Genomic DNA, 18,574 nt, shown 5'->3' with positions numbered 1-18,574 from the left:
CTTGTTGGGGCAAAGGGCCTGTTTCCACACTGTAAGTAATCCTAATCAAAAAATATTTCGGCTTAGTTATAATAATTTGTACTAGGTAGTTTTTTTTGTGGAGTTCACATCGCTATTTGGAAGCTGATTTGTTGCACTGCTTTGATTGTTACAAAAATTGCTATACTTTCTGTGAAATTTAAAAATGCAGGCCTAAATTTCTTTAAGTGGAAATGCTAGTAAAAATTGTATCTAGATTGTACCAATATTTACATCAATGATTTGCAATGGAATATTCAAAAAAATTTGAATACAGCAAAATGTATTAAAGAAATGAAAATCTTCATGTTTAAGAGTCTCAGGAAAGTGTCATAGTTTGAAACAGCCTCCATGTTGAAGATCATCTTTATAAATGAAAAATTAAGTTTTGAAGCAATCAAACATAATTTATGTAAATTAGGTGATGCTAAAGAAAATAGTTGTAGAAGTTTTTAAAATTAAAATTTTAATGAGAATAATTCTGGTGCCATAAAAGTATAGAAAGTTGGTTTCGGTTCTAATTAGAAGAAATAATACAATATTCTGTGCCGTCCAAAAATGTAGCTCTGAGCTGGCAGAAATTCAGCAAATTTGCACTTTTGTATAGATTGGAAGTATCTTATTGTGTGACAGAGGGTTTTGGTATAGACCTCACAGAATTATCAGGTAAGATTTATAATATTATACCTCACAGAAAAATCAGTGGAGGTCACCATTTATGGCTAAACATCCAAGATCTTTTGTGCCAAAACACAGCACTATGCCAGTCTTTGTTGTTGATTTGTTATTAGTTTCCAAAAATTCTGGGTCACAATAACATCTTTGCACTGGTAATGTTGACTACTCTGTGTGCCTTCCTGAAGAAGGGCTCATGCCCGAAACGTCGATTCTCCTGCTCTTGGATGCTGCCTGACCTGCTGCGCTTTTCCCGCAACACATTTTCTACTCTGTGTGCAGCCATATTTGAATATATGCCTGGGTGCAGGGAGTGGACAAAGTTTGCAGAAGAAATATTGAGTTGTATGACTTTCCCCTTCAATTTTGGGATTCCTAGCCCAGGACTAATTAAAATTCGTATCTGCTCAGCACCTTTTAAAATCAGCTGTGGATTGGCAAATACAACTTTAGCTATGTTATGTGCATTGCAATAAATCCATACTGTATTTACAGTAAAACACATGCAGAGCCCAGTTGTCTGTTCTTCTGAGTTTGGTGGTTAGTTGAATGTTCGTCGGTAGAAGCTTAAGGCTTTCTTCTAAAACATACAGTAGGATTTGCATCTATGCTTTGTTTACAGTGTGCTTGTGTTTTTATGAAAATAAACTTGAAGCAAATATTTAAAAAAGAAATGATCCTCCTTTCCCATAGTCCTGTTTCATGCCACAATGTTCTTAGATATTAATATTTTATGTATGTTTTAATTTGATTTGGGTTTCTAAAACAGATTCTTGTTCTCATGCATGACAGCTGTACCCCATGCTGCGTATGGCCATTAAATTATGTGAATAATCCACAGCGGATCAGCTGTCACATACAGGATGCATTTGATCCTCTGTCTGTAGCTGTCCATTAATGAGTCCTGACAACGGCCAATGGGTAGGTTCAGTGCTGCAGACAGTGGGATTTTGTTCAGCCTTGACCCAAATATTTTGGAGAGTATTGTCTTTAGTCAAATAACTTAGAGATGGATGATTTGGCCATGGATAAATGAAAGAAACCGCATGCATTTTGTACAGGAAGTTGGCTTCATTGTTAACTAAATTTCTAAAACAGTGTATTCCTGGCGAATAGATCACCTGAATTGTCTTGTTTGAATTTCTATAGCTAGAGTAAATTTGCATTTTCATACAGTGTTAGTTGACATACTAACTCTGTGCATTAAGCTTCCTTATATAACAGATAATTTGTAGCTGGATCTTCTTTTGTATGGTTGTAAAGCATCACTATTTGTTCAAGAAAGAATAAGTAACAGGGAATATGTGCTTTTTCCAGCCAATCCACAAAGTGCAGCTTGAAATTTAATTTTAAAATATTATTTTATTTAAGTGTAGTCACAAATGCAGAATGCAGTTTCTTTCATCTAATCTTGTACCTTCTTGTGAAAACACTAGATTCTGCAGGGGTGTAGTTAGCGTTTGAGTTGTTGTGATCCTGGACGAGCCCCCAATATATGAGAATAATGGGCAAGTTGGATCATTATGATCTGAGTCGAAAAGTGAGGTGCTGGAAAAAGCTTAGCAGGTCAGACAGCATCTGAGGAGCAGGAGAGTCAAGCTTTCAGGCATAATCCTTCCATCAGAAATGTTCTGACTTTGACCATAATCCTTTAAAGAAAGTAATGTGGGAAAGAATCAAAGATAAGAGAGTATGTAGCAGGATTTCAATGTGGAATTCAAATGCCAAAAGAATTACTGTACAAGCTTGAACAACATAGACATTAAGATTATGACTAAATAGATATACTGAACAAGGTATGATTCTAAACCAAATACTACATGTGCAGCTTGCATATAACGTTCAGGATTAACATAAGGTAAATAGGAATTAACTAACAAACGATGATTGATCATTTCGGCCAATAACATAGATCTAACCCAAACGTTCAGTCATCAAATCTCACTAAAACTGTCTGCTTTGCAAGAGATTCCAATACTTCAGTTTCAAAGATCTGAAACTGGATCACCATGAAAGCCTCTCTGATTTGGACTGGTTCAACAACCATCGCTTCTTGGTTGGTCACCTTGAGACAAAGTTCATCAGGACTCTTGAGGATGTTCCCAAAGATCTAATTACCAGCAAAATTCCAGCCAGTTTCACTGAGCTGCTGTTGAATTTCTCTAAGCTTCAATCATTAACAGCTATATCAAGTAAGTAATGCTGTGGGCTTCTTCCACCCAATTTCAGCTGCTCTGAACCATTAGTGATTCCCAGGGCTTCTTCTAAGCCCTAACCCTTTTCCATAGTATGAAGTCCCCTGGGACTGAAGTGCTTCTCTGCCCAGCACTCTCCCAGCTTCAAACTACGCTCACTTCTCCTAGTAAACACCCGATAAAATGTAACCAGGGAAATCTTCCTAATTTCCACTTAACTCTGTGATGATGTAGCCTACTCTGAACTATCCTTATCCTGACTTTTAGGTTAATTAACCTTCATTTACAATTTATTCTTTGAGTTTACTGAATGCTTTTTTTAAAACTAATTTAGATTCAAATCCCATTACAAAACAATTTCTCTGGATCCTCTCAAGTCATGTAAGCACCATGTCTGCAGTCTAGTAATGACCTTTAGATTACTTACATTTTTTTAGATTGCATACAGTGTGGAAACAGGCCCTTTGGCCCAACAAGTCCACCCAGACTCTCCGAAGAGCAACCTACCCAGACCCATTCCCCTACATTTACCCCTTCACCTAACACTATGGGCAAGTTAGCATGGCCAATTCACCTAACCTGCATATTTTTGGACCGTGGGAAGAAACCAGAGTACCCGGAGGAAACCCACGCAGACACTGGGAGAATGAGCAAACTCCACATAGACAGTTGCCTGAGGTGGGAATTAAGCCCGGGTCTCTGGCACTGTGACCCACACCTTTCTAGCTGTTAACCTCTTAAAGTAACATAACCAACTTTTTAAGATGCCTCAGTTTCAGTAATGCCTTTTCTGCTACTAAACTTAAATCCTTACTATTAAGAATTGGATACTAAAATACAAAAAGCATGCACAAAAAATAACCTTTTCAAAATATTTTTCCTTTGCGCACCAAGGAACTAGCAGTTAACAAGTGTTCTTACTACGGTTGTAAATGTTATGAGCTTGCTTCTTCTCAATATCTAACTATTTGTGTCATCTTCTAAAATGTAGAAGATGATTAAGAATTGGAATCGAATCTCAAAGATGCTGTGTGTTCATATGATTGGCTTGTCTGAGAGCGAATAAAACCTTGCATGTCAAAGGTCAATCCTGAGAATTATCAGACATTTGAGGCATGAAATCATTTTGTGAATCCCACACTTTACTACACTAAACATCATAATGATTCCAAATTACTGTCAAATCACAGATACTGTACAAAACTTGTATCCTCTTGCTGCATGTTATTCAAGACTTTGAAAATGTTTAATTGGTTAAGGTGATTACCTCATTTATGATGCCCAGTCTCTCTTTCAGTGCATTTTAGCTTGAGTCTCTGGTAAATATGTAGTTTGAAAGTAGACTGTTTCTATGGGGTGATAAGAAAAAGAATACAAGATGAGAATTCTTCAATGCAGGGAGAATTTAGGGTGTTGTAATACTAGCATGTTTTGCAAACTGTCTGAATAAATGATTTTGGGAACTACATTGTTGAAGTTACTCTGTATTTAAGTAATAATAAGGCCACTCTTTAAGAGTACTTTTTTAAACAAACTAAATTACTTTGGATTAGCTAAGCCAAATTGTTGTACACCTCAGCGGCATTCAGCATAGGATGTTGCAAATTATTTGTTCACAGTAGATTACATTTGAACTTTTCTGTCACCATATCCTTTGTATTCAATTCTGCATTCTTTTCCACCATGTTCAGCTGTTTGTCCTTTGCAGGATGTAGTTTCCTTCATGCTTTAACGTGAGGTAATTTTGCTATATGCCAATGCCACTGCTAGGGCATCTTGTCGGTAATGGCTGAACAGAAATCCCTCCCCCTCCTGCGAGGGACACATTGGATGGAATAACAGATTCATTCTTAATCTGCCACACCATGGCGATCACATGACCAACAGGTCTGGCGGCAGAATTTCCGCCTGGAACATCTGGCTTACAGGCAGGTGCCCCACCTATTGAGCCATAAGACCTCCATGCCTTTTTAATAAATTTAACTTTTGACATCTTCTTCTTATCTAAAGATTTAACTGTGTGACAGTTTTTTTCTTTTTCAATACTTCAGTGTTGAGTAGCTGAAGTACATGAAACCCCGGAAGGACCATGCTCTATTCCATTTCCTTGCTGAGTTAGCTAAACAGGGATTGTAAAGCTACAATTACTGTGCTGTCTCTGGGTTGAGCTGTGGAAATAAGCTATCCCTGAACAATGGGAGGTCTGGCAAGGAGAGGATGAGACTTGGTTGTGAAGGACCTGGGGTCAACAGCCATACCGTTCTCCCCATTAATGCTTATGCATGACTAACTGCCATGTGGAGCAAATAGCTTTGGGCTGTGGTGCTCGTGGAATCATTTCTCAGCAAAGAGACAATGACTTTAGGAAAACAGAAAATGAGCAAATTGTAAAAACAGAATAGTTCTAATGCTGTACTATTAACGTATACGCATGTGGTTGATTAGAGCTGGGTGATCGATCATGCTGTTAACTTCATTAGGGAAAATATTTGAATCAGTACTGTTGAACTTGATTGCAGAGAAAAGCTGATTTAACATGAACAGAGAGGTCATAAACTTATTACCATTTACTTGAGTCGGCTAGATTTAAAATTTTCTAATGACACTGAAACAAGCAATGCAATAATTGTAAAGTTGCTCAGATGCTAAAAGTAATTTTTAATTTTATCATGTACACTTTAGAAGATAAAAAAATTCTGCTCAGCTTGACTCTTCACCTCTCATTCTCCTTTCTCTCCTTGATACTTAAATCTGACTAAAGATGGAATTTTTGTTTCTCAACTAATCTAATCATATCTGCTGAAATTTCCCCTTTTTTCATTTTTTATAATTGTCAAACTATTTATTTCATGGAAGCAAGACGTATGGATGTATGAAATAATAATAGAAAAAAGCTCTTCATATAAATCATAAAAAATAGTGATTTGATTATCTCTTCCTTCACCATCCCACAGCATCTTGCTACTTAGCCAAGCTTAAGTAATGCATTCCAAAATATTTTCTTCCTGGTTGACCTCTTACAGGCCTAAACTTCAAATCAATTTTCTATTCTTTTGTTACCTCCTCGATTATTTTTCTCTAATGCCATCCTCATAACCTTTCCACCCATCACCCTCAAAAAAAAAGGAAACTCCACCTTGCCAAAAATGCAACTTATAACACCTTGTTTTTTCTTTTAAGAGCCTCACTTGGCTATATTTTCACTGTCCTCCATTGATTCTCAGTCCCTCAGTGAGCTTGTCCCAGTAGGCAAAAATGAGGACTGCAGATGCTGGAGATCAGAGTCAAGATTAGAGTGGTGCTGGAAAAGCACAGCAGGTCAGGCAGCATCCGAGAAGCAGGAAAATCGACGTTTCAGGCAAAATCCCTTCATCAGGAATGAGGCAGGGAGTCCCAGGGGTGGAGAGGTAAATGGGAGGGAGTGTGGGGCTGGGGAGAAAGTAGCTAAGAGTGCAATAGGTGGATGGAGGTGGGATGAAGGTGACTAGGTCAGAGAGAAGGGTAGAGCGGATAGGTGAGAAGGAAGATTGGCAGGTAGGACAGGTCATGAGGATGGTGCTGAGCTGGCAGGTTGGAATTGGGGTAAGGTGGGGGAGGGGAAATGAGAAAACTGGTAAAGTCCACATTGATGCCCTGGGGTTGAAGTGTGCCTAGGCAGAAGATGATCTCTGGGATACCTGCACCAATCAACCCCGCCACCCTGTGACCAAACATTTCAAGCCCCCCACTCTGCTGAGGACATACAGGTCCAGGGCCTCCTCCACCGCCACTTCCTCACCATCTGACGCCTGGAGGAAGAACGCCTCATCTTCTGCTCCACCCTCCTCTCCAACCTATCACCTTCATCCCCACCTCCATCCACCCTTAGTTACCTTCTCCCCCAGCCGCCCCCGTCCTCCCCCCCCCCCCCCCCCCCCTCGCCCCCCCCCCCCCCGTCCCCAGAGGCTCCCTGCCTCATTCCTGATGAAGGGCTTTTGCCCGAAACGTCGATTTTCAGATGCTGCCTGACTTGCTGTGCTTTTCCAGCACCACTCTAATCTTGTTCCAGTAGTCCTAAACTCCAAGACCTTTTATCAGCTCATGTCTCTGTCTTCAACTCACACTCCACGTTGGTTGCTCAGGGCTGCTGTTTGGAATTCATTTGCATTTGACTATTCATTCTACTGCACTTTCTGTGAGACACAGACCCACAATTTAATTCCTTTGGGTGAAGAAATTTTCCTAACCTTTTCTCCAAATTTCTGTCCTCTTTTGATTTATCATTCCTTGTTCTTAAGTCTTCCAAACCTGGTCAAATTGTTTCTTTCTACCCACCCTATAAATTTATTTTTAACAACTCCTAAAACCTCTATCAAGTCACTCCCTTAAACATCTGCATTCTACTGAATGCAAGCCAAGTGAATGTGTTTTCTCCATGTAGTTTAAACAATCAAATCCTACCTCTGGGCTGAACATCAAAAAAATCAAGGTCAGCACTCCAGCAGAGAACCTCAGGACTAATACTGTTGTAGATGATGTATTTCAAATGAGACATTAAAATCCCTACTCGCCAGCTACACTCGACTTCAAAATGGTACCGTGAGATTTTTATAAGGAGAGCAGGGAAGTTGTCCCTGGTGTTCTAGCCAATATCTATTGTTCAATTGACATCACAAAAAATAGATTATCTTGTTATTATCACATTGCTGTTTATGGGAGTTTTCTATGTGCAAATTGACTATCACATTTTTCATATTTCAAGAATGACTGCAATTCAAAACTATTTAATTTGCTGTTGTGCACTTTGAGACTCCAGTGGTTGTGAAAAGCTTGACATAAATGCTATAGTTTCCAAGGGGATCATATAACATTCGAGTGAATCTGGCCACAAGGTCAGTCGTTCTATGATTTTGAAATGTACGCAATACTCAAACCTCATCAGGTCTTTGTGAAGCTGTAGCAAAGTATCTCCCCTTAACAGAACATTGGAGAAGCTCAGCAAGTCTGGCAGCATTTATAGAGGGAGAGAAAAACAAAGCTAACTTTTCAGTGTGGTATGACCCTTCTTCAAAACTGAAGTATTGGAAAATACTTTTTTCTGACTATACTTTTTGACAGAGGCAGAGGAGGAGCAAGTGGGTAGATGGTATAGAAGCCCAGCAGGAAAAAAAAGTTTGTTAATAATGGGGAAAGAGAACAGTACATTAAAAGGGTGTAACTTCAGGTGTTATTTAGAGAAAATTAGTCCTTGCTACGAAGTGCAAAGTAAACTTGATGCATAACACACCAGTGGGGGAAATGGGTTGGGGTGAAGAGAATGTAAGAAATTTAGGGGGCATTCATAAATAAAGTGATCAGTTCCCGAAGTTGAATTCAGTATTCGTCTTTTGAGGCTGAAAAATGTCTAAATGGAAAACAAGGTGTTATTCCTTGAGCTTGTTATGCTTCATTGAGTGAAAACAAATTACTGTGGATGCTGGAATTTGAAACCAAAAGAGAAAATGCTGGAAAATCTCAGCAGGTCTGGCAGCATCTGTAAGGAGAGAAAAGAGCTGACGTTTTGAGTCTAACTGACCCTTTGTCAAAGCTTTGACAAAGGGTCAGTTGGTCTCGAAACGTCAGCTCTTTTCTCTCCTTACAGATGCTGCCAGATCTGCTGAGATTTTCCATGCTTCATTGAGTCATTGCAGCAGTCCAGGACAGAAATGTTTGAATGAGAGCAAAGTGATTTATTGAAATGGCAAGAAGCTGGGAGACTGGGGTCATTTCTACCGACAGAAACTTCCCCTTAATGTTCTTGTCTTTGATTGTAAAGGTTAATATTCCATTAGGTTTTTTTTTGTACCTGACTGCCATATTTTGGTGATCAGTGTGCACTCATTCCCAAGTATGTTCAAACTGGTAGTGTACTCAAATTTAATTCCTGGTTCAAAATAGATACCATCCGTTACAGCAAGCTAGTTCCCTACTGTGAATGCTAATTATTTATACATTTTTGAACACTTTGTTTGGAAAAATGAACAAAGGAACTTCTGAATTATTTGCATTGTAAGTTTTTTTTTGAAGGACATGATGTTTGCTCTTTAAAACTGCAATGAGGAATAAATTTATGTCTTGTATCATATGATAATTATGCAGTTGTGTTGCTACTTTTTGTGAATTTGCACAGATATTTGTATTGTATTGCTGTCAATTATTTTTATTGCTGTATTACAGAAGATACTGTTGATACAATAAGATTACATAATGTCGGAATCATTGGGTGAGAGCAGAAAGATTGCTTTTCGCACGAAGGGTGATTTTGATATTTTGAGCTAAATTCATAGTAAGGCAAATGCTTTCTTCTTTGTATTTTTTTCTTCTTTGTTGATTTTTTTTGTTCACGTCAAAAAGTCATAAAATCATCCTATTTCACCGATAAAGCTTACTATATATTTTCATGTACTGCATTTGAGCTGTGTGACACATTGTGTTATTTGACTGTGTGTGGCATTGCAACTGAGTTCTTCATCCTTAGCTTCAGCTACTATTAACATGTTTTTCCAGCTGGCTTCACTAGCTAATGAAGAAGGCCAAAACCCTTCGCCATTTTATATGCAAACTCCAACAACCCCCTCCCCACCTTCTGGCTGGGGAACTCTGAGGCCAATATGGTTTCACCAGATGGGACCTTCCTGGCCTTTAGGGTTCAATCCACATGGTTCGTTCATGCACCAAGCCACAGGGAAAGATTCTGTTCTGGCATATTGGCTTTTAGTTAGCATTGTCACAATCAGTCATGTGGCACAGCACAGAGAACAAGCTTCAGTTATGTTTGTGCCCACATGTTTGAACAGTGCCTTAGTGTAAGTAACTGAAACATAAGTTGCAATAGCCACATAAGAAGATTTAAAATAAATAAGTTTCTTTCAATCGTGTGAGATCACAAGTGTGAAAAAACTGAATCTAACCTACTGCATCACCCTTGTTCTCTCAGTATTATTTCAGAGATGCAAATCCATATCTTGAGGATTGCACAGCCATTCTTTCTCTGAAAGCTGTCATTAGTGTGTGCTGTACTGTATAATAATGCTTGGAGGCAATGAGACAAAATGAATATATTTATGGGCTCAAAATGCTGCTTGTTTAACCTTAATTAGCAGTACATACTACTCTACATGCGGTTCGCAAACTGATTAGTGGTTGAGTTTTTGATTAAGCCATTTTTTTTCATTCTTCCCCCAATTGCATCAACCAGTTTCACTCATATTTATGCAGATTATGTAGTATGTCAGTCAGCAATTCGGGTTTTAACACTGTGACAATTTTCTAAAGACCAAATTGTTTGCATTAGATATCCTGGACCTTGCGTTCTCTTAAGTTACTAAATAGTATAACTTTTCATTTTAATGCTTACATTAGCCAATATTTTAGCAAAGCAGGAATTTCTTTTCTCACTTTTTTTTAATGTTGTGGATACATGGTTCAGATACGGATTTCCAATATAGTGTTCGCCTCTGCTGTGTTTAATTGTGCAATGCTTTGCTTATTGAATTTATGTACCAAGAATACTTCATCACATTAAGTGAAGCCTATTTGTGAGTTGCACCTCATTGCAGAACCAGCTGTTGAAAATCTTGGGATAGAAAAGCATCATGGGTAAAACCAAAAGACACAGGAGCAGAAGTAGGTAATTTGGCCCGTCAAATCCATTTCGTCATTCAGTGAGATCTGGGCTGGTTTGATAACCTATAACTCCACTTTTCTGCATTATCTTCAAAAACCTTTGATCCCTTTACTGATAAAAAATCTACGTCAGCCTTGAATATATTTAACAACTAAGTCTTGACAGTTCCACATATTCACTACCCAGTGAGAGAAGAAATTCTTTCTTATCTTTATTATTAAATAGTGACTTCTCTGAAATTATAACTCATTGGTCCTCTACTCTTCCACAAAGGCCACTCCACATTTGCCCTGTTCAGCCCCCTAAGAAATGCTATATATTTCAGTCTTACAAGGGAATAAGGCGTTTGGTATGTTTTCCTTTATTGGTCAGAGTATTGAGTACAGGAGTTGGGAGGTCATGTTGCAGCTGTACAGGACATTGGTTAGGCCACCTTTGGAATATTGCGTGCAATTCTCGTCTCCTTCCTATCAGAAGTATGTTGTGAAACTTGAAAGGGTTCAGAAAAAATTTACAAGAATATTGCCAGGGTTGGAGGATTTGAACTAGAGAGAGAGGCTGAGTAAGCTGGGGCTGTTTTCCGGAGCGTCAGAGGCTGAGGGTGATCTTATAGAGGTTTATAAATCGTGAGGGACATGGATAGGATAAATGGACAAGGTCTTTTCCCTGCAGTGGGGGAGTCCAGAAATGGAGGGCATGTGTTTAAAGTGAGAAGGAACCTAAGGGGCAAACTTTTCATAAATAGGGTGGTGTGTGTATGGAATGAGCTGCCAGAGGAAGTGGTGGAGGCTAATACAGTTACAACATTTAAAAGGCATCCGATGGGTATATGAATAGGAAGTGTTTGGAGGGATTTTGGCCAAGTACTGGCAAATAGAACTAGATTAGGTTAGGATATCTGGTTCGTATGGACGAGTTGGACTGAAGGGTCTCTTTCCGTGCTGTGCATCTCTCTGACTCTTTGTGCTAAAACTGAAATTATTGATTTTGTCATCAGTTATAAGCCCTGCTGAAAGCTCAGACTGGAGTCATTAGAGCTGAAGTTGGCTGTGGAGTTTTGTGCAATCCCTTGATACTTTTATTTGAAAGACTTAAGGAAACAAATTTATTTAAATTGTAAAATTGAATCATTCAGCAATTCCAGTATGTACAACCTTCCATTCCTTCCCCTTCCTACTCGCACCAGTTTGAACCCATTAGAATCTATTAAACTCTATCAGAAGTTATTTATTTGACATTTTCAGTGATGTGTGCAAGTATTGTATTTTTATTTGCACAGTACTGATATCAAAGGTTTAATTAAGTTATTCTGACATTTTATGATTTCAGATTTCACTCATTCACTTGAAATGCAGTGGAGAATATCATCATAAGGGAGTTTTGTTTTATGCAGTCTCATTGTGGCCACATTTTAGACAAAGAATTGGTAGCTGATGAGTGTCTTTTAAAAGTGTTCAGTAAAGACATTAGGGAGATATTTGTGGAGAGATTGTATGTGAATGGAAATGCAATCAACAGCAATTCTTAGATAAATTGAATCTATTACACAGCCATCATAAATTTTAAATAAAAGATGACATTCTTCAATCTATTCCGCACTCTTCTTTGTTAAAATTTGCTATTTCGTTTTGTGCTCTGTTGCTTTCTGTATTTTCCACATGTTCAGTAATATTCTTGCTTTTCTTTGCTTTCTTGCTTTTTCTTTTTCTTGCAGGCTATCTCTCTCTTTGATGTGTTCTGTAACTCTCTTCATGGACATTCCGTGTCACCATGGTGTGTTTAGTCTTGTTTCTTTTTTTTCCTCTCTCTTTTTCTCTGTTTTCCATTCTACATGAGCACACACATTTACACCATGTCTCTAACAGTATTGACCATTTTATTTAGTCCTCCTCAAGTATCAAGAAAACTGCTTCTTGGGACTGGAGAGTAGTTAATGTCATACAATTGTTTAAGAAGGGAGAGAAGGATGAACCAGATACTGCAGATCAGTTAGTTGCTCACAAAATATATTAGATTGTAGAGTACATTAATCCAGATCAAATTCATTCAAATTTGGAAATACTTAAAGCAACCAGGGACACTGCGTCTTGCCGCTGAATGATGAGTGTCTTATTAAACCTAATTTTCTGCATCTCTCGTGTGCTACCTGAATAACTAAGTGTATTTGGTGACTTCCTCAATCATGTCACATTTGAGCATTACCTCTTATCAGTTTCCTGAGATGGACAAACTGCAGGATTCATCTCTTGCACTGTTTAACATGTTGTTAAATTGATTCCAAGCCGGGTGATGAAGTATGAAACTAGACATTTAATTTTCTTAGTATGTTTATTAAGAAATGCATTACATATTACATGGCTGCTTTCTACCTACTTAACCTTTGTGTCTTTAATTGTTGTCGTACTCAATTAGCCAGTGCACTTCACCAATATATCTTTGTATAATTAAACTACTAGCACATACAGCCTGCCTAAGCCTCCATTTTGCAGTGTGTGCATACGTGGGAGGTGTGAGGGAATTCAGCATGGTATGTATGTCCCTGTTCTAAAGCGACGAGATCCTGTAACAATTTCCTGTTGTGCTATGACTATGTACTTTTGCATGATGTGACTGATGACAGTTTGACACCTTCCTTTGCAAGGCGATATTTGCCAAGCTAGAAGAGACTATCCTTCCCATGTTGGTGTCAAAGGCCTCTGTATTCTCAGTCTGAATATTCATGGTAGATGCAATGAAATCTTTAGGGCTGTTGCTGTGGAACCAGCATGAAGCTTCCCTATATTGCATGCTGGACTGTAGAGCTGCAAAGCCATCTGTCACTCTGCTCAAAATGTCAATAGTGCACTCCTTCAATTGACTTGTGCGCCGTTAGATACTATCCCCAGTGCTTGCAAGCATCTTTCTTTTAAAAGATTGTTGGGATTTGGTTTCTGATCCTCCTCAGCCATAGCACAATACCAACTAGATCCTCCTCTCTGTCCTTCACGCCTGCAAACTGCATTATGTGCCTGTGTGCACACTTCCTTTGACCTGCTCCTTCATGGCCCTTAACTGGTGATAGGAGAAAGTGAGGACTGCAGATGTTGGAGATCAGAGCTGAAAATGTGTTGCTGGAAAAGCGCAGCAGGTCAGGCAGCATCCAAGGAGCAGGATAATCGACGTTTCGGGCATGAGCCCTTATTCAACCCTTTCCTCATTCCTGAAGAAGGGCTCATGCCCGAAACGTCGATTCTCCTGCTCCTTGGATGCTGCCTTAACTGGTCATAGGCAGGTAGAATATAAATAATGACATGAAATATAATGTTAGGTCGGGATCAAAATCAGGGGTTCCTGATTCATCATTATCTGCCTCCTTTTTGTTGTCTCATATATAGTAGAAAAATAGTCTACTTCTCTTCGTTTTGTATAGCATACCATCATGAAACTGTAATTGGCACCTGCCCTCTGATTTTCTGTACCTGATTTGTTTTCTGCTGATTGACTCATTAGGCCTGCATATGGTTAAGTGGCAGTGAATGTTGTCATAACTCTTAATTTGCTGATAGGTCACAATGATGATGATGTTAGTGTTTCAACCAAACAGTTATGTGACATGATCGAGAACAGACTATAGGAGACTAGGGATGAGGGGAGACTTGTGAAGACGTAAAGGACTGTACAGTATCACCTGTACTTTAAAATATAGAACTGAAAATAAAAATAACTCATTAGAAAACATGCAATTTTTTTTTACAAATGCAAGAACTAAGAGTTGTTATGACTATCAAGAAAGATAAAACAACTGGGGCAAAAACACCAGCATAGATATGTTGGGCTGACTAGCCTGCTTCTGGATTATATATTCTGTGTTATCATTTGCAAGACTTTGCCATTGTGTTTTGGTCTTTGCTCATTTCCTGTTCATAACCCTGAATCTTGCTTCTCTTCTTTCCTTCTGTTTGGTTGTACCTGCCCATGCTGCCTCCTCCTCCTGTATGCCTCCCAATGTCTTTGTACAGCATTCACATACAGCTGCCATCAATAGCCCACTTTAATAAAATGGAAGGTATTGAAATTACGTTTATACAATATAGCAAGACTTTAGTCAGCATGTACCAGATTGGGCATGAATTGAGTGCATACAAGTAATTAAGGCAAGTAGTGGAGGTTTGAGGCTTAGGAGCAAGTCTGACATAGAGTGGTTTGAGACAGCAGGAAGTCCGGAGGCAAGCATGCTCCAGCTGCAGAATAAAGTGGACAGCTCAAGGCCAGGCACTGCAGAGATGGGTATGTGGCAGCAGTTGAAATTCAAGGAAAAGTGAAGTAATGATAAGAGAAATGTTGTGATTCACAGCATATCAGAAGAAGAGAACATTACACACTGAGTGGATTAGAATTTGGTATGCTGAAGCAGAAAAGGTTGAAGAGAAGAAACATCCTCCTAAAAGAAGGGCTATTTTCAGGGCTTTCTGTCATATTTGCTGAGTGTTATTTTTTAATGAATGGCATTGTTTTTTTAAAATCGAGAAACTACCAGCATGGTTCAATAACCATCCCCTTCCAATTTTCCAAGTAGATAGGATTCGAGCAAGGAATTGAGGGAAAATGAGAAAAGACTGCAGGCGTCTCAAGGTATGTATTTGGTCTTCATACTTATATAACACTGCAAATTTAATTGATACAAATGTTGTAATATTAAAGTAAGTCTAGATTTAAGACTGAAGCTTTTCTCTTGCTGCCTGCTTTTTTTGGCAATATTTTTAAATCAAGCTGTCAGCAGTGGAAATTAAATACTAAATTGAGCAAACTTATACCATTTTCTGTGTCTGCATTGGCATGGATCTTCTGTGCAGCAGCAGCTCAGTGATTGGATCAGATTGCACATGTCTGCACTATTACAACTTTGGTTGTACTTAAATTTTTCGCCTCAATGGCAACAGGGCCAAATTACATTGAATCTTAGTCAGGGTACAATCTGCTTGTTGCTTGCATTAGGAATTTTGGATCAGGATTGAGTTTAGGTCAAATTAAATAGTTCTCAGGTTAATAAGTGGATATTTCTGCTAATACCTCATACTATTGGAAATGTTAATGCTGCCAAAGTAAGATTTCCTCCCTTTATGCTTTTGGTTCTCATAATTTAAACGGCATACATATTTTTAAAAATGACTGTTGTCATTATTTTGGAAAGAATGGTATCCTGCAATCCTACAATGAGTGAGCTACTTTTATCAGAGAAATAGATAGAGTAGACAGTCAGAAACTTTTTCCCCGGGTACAACAGAGTGTTACAAGGGGACATAAATTTAAGGTGAAGGGTGGAAGGTATAGGGGAGATGTTAGGGGTGGGTTCTTTACCCAGAGAGTGGTGGGGGCATGGAATGTGCTGCCAGTGGGAGTGGCAGAGTCAGAATCATTGGTGACCTTTAAGCGGCAATTGGATAGGTACATGGATGGGTGCTTAAGCTAGGACAAATGTTCGGCACAACATCGTGGGCCGAAGGGCCTGTTCTGTGCTGTATTGTTGTATGTTCTATGTTCTATATTCTGTCGGATGTACAATGTTATTTAAACTTAAAATACAATTTTTTTTGCTTGTACACACTTGCTCGTCTACTTTCTTGCTTTTTCTTTAGTCTATGAGCACAGAAATGAAGACACAACTTCTACATCAAAGAACCTGACCAAGATTAAAGATCAGAAGACTTTGCTTAAAAAAAAAACCTCAGAATTAGAGAAAAATAGGACATTCTATCTACAAAGCCATTCAAAGTTGAGCTTTTAAATCCACTAGGATTCTAAGGGAGTTCAATATATGAGAATGAGATTGAATGTTGAAATGATAGGCATAACCTGCGATAAAACATAGAGCAATACAGCACAGTACAGGCCCTTTGGCCCTCAATGTTGCGCTGACCTATGGAACTAATTTGCAGCCCATCTAACCTACGCTATTCCATTTTCATCCACACGTTTATCCAATGATCATTTCAATGCCCTTAAAGTTGGCGAGTCTACTACTGTTGCAGGCAGGATGTTCCATGCCCCTACTATTCTGAATAAAGAAACTACCTCTGCCATCTGTCCTATATTGATCACCCCTCAATTTAAAGCTGTGTTCCCTCGTGCTAGCCATCAGCATCTGAGGAAAAAGGCTGTCCACCCTATCTAACCCTCTGATTATCTTATATGTCTCAATTAAGTCACCTGTCAACTTTCTCTATAATGGAAACAGCCTCCAGTCCCTCAGCCATTCCTCATAAGACCTTCCCTCCATACCAGGCAACATCCTGGTAAATCCCCTCTGCACCCTTTCCAATGCTTCCACATCCTTCCTATAATGCGGTGACCAAAACTTTACACAATACTCCAAGTGCGGTTGCACCAAAGTTTTGTACAGCTGCAACCTGACCTCATGGCTCCGAAACACTACCAATAAAAGCTAACACACCATATGCTGCCTTAACAACCCTATCAAACTGGGTGGCAACTTTCAGGGATTGTGTACATGGACACCGAGATCCCTCCGCTCATCTACAATACCAAGAATCTTACCAATAGCCCATTTTGCTTTCCTTCCATTGCTCCTTCCAAAGTGAATCACCTCACGTTTTTACGCATTAAACTCCATTTGCCATCTCTCAGCCCAGCTCTGCAGCTTATCTATGTCCTTCTGTAACCTGTAACATCCTTTGACACTATCCACAGCTCCACCGAACTTCGTGTCATCTGCAAATTTACTAACCCATCCTTCTACGCCCTCACCCAGGTCATTTATAAAAATGACAAACAGCAGCGGAACCAAAACGGATCCTTGCGGTACACCACTAGAAACTGAACTCTAGGATGGACATTTCCCATCAACCACCATCCTCTGCTTTCTATCAGCTAGCCAATTTCTGATCCAAACCATTGGATAACCCTCAATCTCATGCCTCCATATTTTGTACAATAGCCTACCATGGGGAACCTTATCAAATGCCTTACTGAAATCCATACACACTACATCAACCACCTTACCCTTATCCACCTGTTTTCAAAGAACACAATAAGGTTTCTGAAGCACGACCTACCCTTCACAAAACCGTGTTGACTATCCCTAATCAACTTACTCCTTTCTAGATGATTATAAATCGTATCTCATCCAACACTTTATCCATAACTGAAGTAAGGCTCACTGGTCTATAATTTCCAGGGTTGTCTCTACTCCCCTTCTTGAACAAGGGGACAGCATTTGTTATCCTCCAGCCTTCTGGCACTATTCCTGTAGACAATGACAACATAAATATCAAAGCCAAAGGCTCTGCAGTCTCCACCCTGGCTTTCCAGAGAATCCTAGGTTAAATCCTAGACGGCCCAGGCGACTTAGTTATTTTCATACTTTCCTGAATTGCTAACACCTCCTCGTGAACCTCATTCTTGTTTAGTCTAATGCACCGGAGAGAATTACTCCTGTTCAGAATACAGTATTCTGGCAAGTATCATACCCAATGTTGAGACAAAAGAAGAATATGTAGTTTTGCTTGATGGTTTTGGGAATGAGGAAATATTTACTTACCTTTCGGAAATGCAATAGATTAGGGTATAGTTAATAGGATTGCGTAGAAGCAGACTCTATAAGTAAATTGAGTTTCATTTCCATGCTTCCTTTTATGTCTGCAGATCTTGCTTTCTCAGTATGGTGCAGAAGAAGAATTTTTCAATCCGACTTTTAGCTTTGGCGTGTAGTAAAAGGAACAAGACGTAACAAGAAACAGAAAGTAAGGATTACTGGGTAATTTTCAAGTTGGCACATTTTGGGGCCTCAACTACTGTGAATCTATATCAGTGACTTAGATGAAGGGAATGGTCATTTTGTAGCCAAATTTGCAGACATTACAAATGATGGTAAGAAAGCAAGCTGTTGGGAAGGTATAGAGAATTTGCAAAAGGATGTAGATAAGTTATGTAGGTGGGGCACAAATGACTGATCGAGAAGCTCCTTATTGAGTTCTGTACCCAAAGGCAGATCATGGCTTGTGTGTGTACTAGATGTCCATCATCGGGCAACAAAGAAGGTCTG

At 39.1% G+C, this 18,574-nt stretch overlaps 1 protein-coding gene across 5 annotated transcripts in view; it reads left to right on the top strand.

Moving 5' to 3' along the window:
• zswim5 (zinc finger, SWIM-type containing 5) overlaps positions 1-18,574 on the top strand; it is a 269,540-nt gene that overhangs the window by 9,746 nt on the left and 241,220 nt on the right. Inside the window, exons 2-3 of one of the 5 annotated variants that reach the window (XM_087990546.1) lie at positions 15,089-15,144; positions 18,175-18,272. The exons of 3 other annotated variants lie outside the window; for them this stretch is intronic. The gene's annotated coding sequence lies outside the window, so the exon portion shown is untranslated. The remainder of the gene's footprint in view (positions 1-15,088; positions 15,145-18,174; positions 18,273-18,574) is intronic. One more of the 5 variants, XM_087990547.1, reaches the window with a different exon arrangement.

Source organism: Chiloscyllium plagiosum, unplaced genomic scaffold (assembly GCF_037043375.1).
Source record: "Chiloscyllium plagiosum isolate Xiang-an unplaced genomic scaffold, Cpla_swu_hap1 HiC_scaffold_9, whole genome shotgun sequence".
In the NCBI taxonomy this organism is placed as follows: domain Eukaryota; kingdom Metazoa; phylum Chordata; class Chondrichthyes; order Orectolobiformes; family Hemiscylliidae; genus Chiloscyllium; species Chiloscyllium plagiosum.
Note: the sequence above shows the minus strand (reverse complement) of the source record. Positions and strands in the feature narration are given on the sequence as shown.